Source organism: Gigantopelta aegis, chromosome 15, assembly GCF_016097555.1.
Source record: "Gigantopelta aegis isolate Gae_Host chromosome 15, Gae_host_genome, whole genome shotgun sequence".
In the NCBI taxonomy this organism is placed as follows: domain Eukaryota; kingdom Metazoa; phylum Mollusca; class Gastropoda; order Neomphalida; family Peltospiridae; genus Gigantopelta; species Gigantopelta aegis.
The window spans coordinates 22566850-22572791 of NC_054713.1; the positions used below are offsets into that span (position 1 = coordinate 22566850).

At 36.7% G+C, this 5942-nt stretch overlaps 1 long non-coding RNA gene across 1 annotated transcript; it reads left to right on the top strand.

The window, feature by feature from the left end:
* Positions 1–4414: 4414 nt before the first annotated feature.
* Positions 4415–5742, top strand: LOC121390149. The gene is made up of 3 exons (XR_005960170.1): positions 4415–4610; positions 5234–5281; positions 5704–5742. It is a non-coding gene; the product is annotated as an uncharacterized LOC121390149 (long non-coding RNA).
* Positions 5743–5942: the final 200 nt, after the last annotated feature.

Below are 5942 nucleotides of genomic sequence, written 5' to 3' on the forward strand. Positions count from 1 at the left end.
TACATGTATTTGTGGGCCCGAACCTTCGGGGGTGGAGAGGGACGGGCATGCTTCCCCGAGAACATTTTGAATGTTAGGTGTTAAAATACGCCATTTCAAGTCTTCTGAACAGAGTAACAGGGAAAAGTGAGTTGTGCGTCATGACGTCTGCGGCCCACTGTCCCGCAGCCCTTGCTATAAGCGTCCATTTTAACGCTGCTAACTCCATCTGTCTGTGGGATGGTGCATGTAAAAGATCCCTTGATGTTAATCGAAAAGCGTAGCCCATGAAGTGGCGACAGCAGGTTTCCTTTCTCAACATTTGTATGGTCCTTAACCATATGTACGACGCCATATAACCGTAAATAAAATGTGTTGAGTGCGTCGTTAAATAAAACATTTCCTTCCTTACGCACGTGATGCGTTTATATTTAATATCTTCTTTATTGCTATCTACGTCATTATTTATCATGCATGTGTGTATGTTTTATTTCGTTTATCTTAGACATGTATTTACTTTTCATGCATGAATTTATTTTAGATAGTGCTAAAACGCTCCCCACCATTGTTAAACATTGTAAATATGTATTCATTATAATTTGTGTTTTATTGTAACGCTTGTAAGTTGTATAACTTAAAGCAATACACAACTTGAACTTGGAATCAGTGATGCATGTCCCAAGCCATAGGTCCGCGTGTTTTAATTATGCTTCGTAACAACGTTAAGTATTATGGTATCTGGCTTCTGCCTTAACCAGATCTAAACAGTCATTGAGCCATTCCTGAACATCCTCAGCTCTCATTGTTCTCACAGAAAGAGTCAGTACGAGAGATTGTTTGTCGATGTTATTTTGTAATGTCTAACCTACAAAAAGACGGATGTTATCATGCAGCACCACTAACATATGTAAGAATGTTCATTAGTGTGGGCAAATGGCTGTAAAAAAAAATCCCACAAACTTAATACTTTGGTCTGGTGATCTTCGGTACGAATGTATGGTCCTATAAACTGGCAAACAGAAAGAGATAGTTTATGCGTGTTTAACCCCTTAATGGCCTGTATGAATTAATGACACAACTTTAAATGAGTGGAGTTTCAGTTTAGCTGAGATATGAACCGCTGATTGCTTGGACAAGCAAATTGTACCTCAGTGGTTGTCCAGTGGACAAGTAAAAATCTCCAATGCATTTTCATTTTGAGCAGTCAAAAACATTGTCCTTGTACCTGAATAAAACAAACCACTTATTTGGACAAGTGAAACTATTTGTGGACAAGTAGATTAGTTGTCCAGTGAACTAGTGAAAAATGCTGCTTATTTCTATCACTGCCAAAAACAACCACACCACCACCACCTACTACTACTACTACAAACACCATACCCACCACCACGATTGCCACCATCATTACGACACCCTCCGCTGCTGCTGCTACAACTACTACTACTACTACTACGACTACCACTACTACTATTAATGAAACTAATATTTCTATTACTGTTACTATTACAGCTGTTATTTCTCGTTGTAGTAGTAGTAGTGGTAGTAGTAGTTGTGGTAGTTGTTATTATTTTAGTGGTACACATGTGTTCAGATGAATCAACCAGCGGTGTACAAGGAGTGTTTCTTGACGGATTCGTACCTGGCAACACAGGCATCGCCTGTAACTGTTCACTTGAGGCTACAACAGCACTTCAGATTGGAATTAGTCAGGCTTCAATTCCAGAACAAATGTGTGGATCACAATTAACTATACAGCCAATTCAACAACAACGGCCACTGACATTTAATTGCAGAACTGGTGGGGATGTAACAACGTTTATGAGAAATATTGATGAGCAAGTGTACTCAATTACTTTGCAAATAGTTCGACACACAGCGTGAATATCACTTACTGCATCAACTTCTACATTACAGCTGGCTCAGGTACAAACATTTGATATAAGAATATTAGTTTAATGACAACATCTCTTCTGGGACGAGTCCTTTCTTAGATGTTTCTTTCTGACACGAGACACAAGACAATCAGTATGATAAAGCTCGCTTTCTGGTACCTTTTCAGTTTGTTGAATGAACCAGAAGTTTTAAAATGTTTAAATCATTATAGTAATTTCGAATCATAGGTTAGAATATGAAATACCATACCTGGTACCGATACATGGCTACCTCTACCAAAGACGTATACACTCCTATTATATTTATTTCTCCACAAAACTGAAAAATACTGCCCTAAAGCAATTCACTGGCAAAATCCTTTGCTCGGCTCAGTTTTGCCCTGCTTAAATATTATATGGATATATGTACATAATCGAACAATCTAGTTAAACGTGTATTAGGTAGTTACGTAATCGTCAACAAACAATCTAAGAAAACCCAGCCAGAATCATACAATATTAATGCTACTCTCGCTGTACAAGGAAGGAAATGTTTTATTTAATGACGCACTCACTCAGCACATTTTATTTACGGTTTTATGGCGTCGAACACATGGTTAAAGACCTCACACACACTGAGAGGAAATCTGCTGTTGCCGCTTCATGGGCTACTATTTTCGATTAGAAGCAAGGGATATTTTATTTTCACCATCATAGACAAGATAATACATACCACAGCCTTTGTTGCGCCAGTTGTGGAGCACTGGCTTGATCGATCTCGCTGTATAAAGATAGAAAGCTGTACCTTGGGTAACCGATATTTGTATATATAATGCTGTACTGAAACGAACGATTTCAAGAATGTTATTTCAAATCTAATCTGAAGAGTCGAGTCAAGCTTATGTCACGTGAGCTATAGTTTTGGTTAGTGACCTAACATTTAGAAATGTGTCTAGTTTTCGTATCTTGCTATTGTAGATAGTGATTTAGTGACAAACATATTTATATATTCAGTAAAAAAAATACCTTTGCATAAGGACATTAGCATAGGGGAGAATAAGATCATCAGTATTAATTGATTAGTTTTAAAGGTTAAACATATAGTTTATTGTAATAAGCTTCCAAAATACATTTCCGATTATATACACAGACGCAGACGAATGTAACGTTTTGTTTGGCCACGTTGCCTTCGTGTTACCTTTGTTAATAATAATTTATTTGTAGCTGCAACATTCAACTTTAATAACAATAGATTTGACGTTTACAAACCAATTCCAATTTTAACATGGGCCTAATGAGTAGATTTACTTCTCATTCTGTTCTCTCCATAGATAGTTTGAGTCTTCAGTGTTATTCGCCAGGAGACAAAACCACAGTCCCAATGACGACACAGTTAACGACCAAGACAATCCCCGTGACGAAGACAGATACGCCATCAGGTAAAGAACCATTCCCAAGTACTGGTTTTTAATACTCTCGCAACAAATGAAAATAAATGAGAGAAAACAAACAACCGTTCGAGCTATGGAAACGATAAAACCTAAAAAACATTACAGTCGTGTAATAATAAACAAAATAAAACGAAACAAATATTTTTAAAATCCAAAAAGCAAACAAAATAAAACAAAACCTCAAAGAAAAAATAACTAGTAAAATTAAGTCACAATGTGGATTGTAGGTTGTTATTTCCATCTCTAACATGCAACAATGAGATATGATTGTGAAACTCGTGGTTATAGTAATATCACTCGGACCTTACAGTAGATTTTGTATTGTGTCAGAACGTGTTCTCTCCGACTTTGACGCTCATGGATAGAGGGCGCGTATCTGTAAGACACACGTATGCACACAATTATATATAGCTGTCATGGTATACCCGTTAAGACTTCCTGCAGCACTATAGACAACAACGAAAATACATTTTATTTTTGATTGCTCGCAAAATATGATAATTAATCAATCAATCATTTGAAGCGTGCTTACATCCACCGAACGTTCAAGCACGTCTGTCTTAGGCACATTCTCTAAATATCCCAGCGGATGTGTCCAAGACAGACAAAGGTATCATAGCTGCAATCACAGTAATTGGTCTGAATTGCCTGTCGTTAATTAAGTAGATACCATGTTAAGGCAGGCGTCACCAATGAATTAAACCTAAACATATGACAAGAGCGTCCAGGAGTTTCACAGACTATGGCGGGGTCCCAGTTGTACGCGAAGGTGTTGTCTGGGATATTGGAACTAAATAGGTGCACAGACAATTGTGTTAGGGCGCAGTCTGTTGCCAAAACGTAAGTAGATGTCAAGTCGGCCTGCTGTACCCTCCCCCCCCCCCCCCACACACACACCTAATGCCATTCATATCAGTATGTGATACAGGATCTCCGCCAGTATTCACTAACCTCAAACTTGTTCGCTTGCAACGCGAAGTTACTTGAGCTGAGCTGTGCCCTAGTTAACAGAATAAAATGAAAGGTTGACAAAAGATACATATTAAATTTCATTTTCATTTTATCAACGTTGGATTATATAAGAATAGGCGTACTAGGAGCTAGGTTATAAGTGCCGTTTAAAGTTTACTTCAGTGAGAAATACTCGGTTCAGCTTTAGTTCATATTGCCTGTCCTATTGCTAAGAAATAAGTTTACAATATGTATAATAGTGGTGCAGAAGACAAATATTTGCGAACTTTATTTCTATCTGACTTTACTTTCGTTACTCTAGATACCGGACAAGTTTGTACCTGCACCGATATGTTCGGTACGTTCCGTAAATGTCCGTTGTTAATCGGAACATACTGATCTCTTTTGCTGGACAAGTTATGTTGACCACTGTCCAAAGCTGTGAAAAGTGGATGCACTAAATTACCTTCATTACACTGAGATGATCCATATTTCTCGATGATTATTTGATAATCTTTATATTACTTTGTATTTTCTTTATTTGGTTTTCCCGTCCCAACCAGTGTCCAACAATTTGAATATAAAAGACATTGGTATAGATCTTTCCTCCCTCCCCCTCCCCCCCCCTCTCTGTCCGTCTTTTTGTCTGTCTCTGTCTGTCGGTGTCTGTCTCTGTCGGCGTCTTTCTCTGTCTGTCTTTCTCTGCCTGTCTGTCTTTCTCTGCCTGTCTGTCCGTCTGTCTGTCGATGTCTCTATCTCTCTATCTATATCTATATCTATATCTCTATCTCTCCATCTCTCTCTCTCAATTTTATATTTTTTACTTTTACTTTTACTGTTTTCATCTTACTGAACGAACATGCCCAAGGTGTACATGCCCAAGTATTTAAGCAATAATGCGGCCAATTTCTACTACATGTTAAGATAACCACACATTATTTATTGTTATTATATTATATTTGATTATCTTTGTCATTTCAGCTAATAATGCCTGCCCAATAGAATTAATACAGCATGCTAACTTTCCAGGTACGTTAATCCAATTTTATAAACAAAAATCTTGGGATTTAATTCACCAAGTTATGAATAGTGCACCGTATAGCCCAACGGCTGATGCTATTGAGGCAACAAAGAGAATTAAATGTTCTGTGTTGAATATTGAAAAATACATCAAAATGCGTTGCTTTGAAAGAAAAGGAAGGTGTGTTCTGTAGATTATGGACAATCAACAAAATATCCATATCTGTGCTATAAAATTATGTCATATTTTTATTATTATTATTATTTGCCAGTATTTATATATCACTTTGAATATGTATGAATTTGCATGTGTATACTATTTAGAAGTATTTGCTCGTTAATATGTTGGTACTTTCCAAAACGTAGCCATTATAATTTTAACAAAAATTATAAGCAAATATACCTGATTTTTTCCCACTATATTTATTTAGGAAAGGACAATTTATACCGCTGGGTCAAAGAGAGAAATGTACCTAATATTAAATAGCACAATCAGTAAGACCAATACAACATTTGGTGATACATTTTGCTTTCAATTCAAAAACAAAAGAATGATAATAATAAATGAATAAATTTCAGCAATAAATGAATAAATCTAGGCGATAAATATATGTAATTATATTTCAACTAGTACCACTATGTCAACCAGTACAAAACGTATAGGGTACAT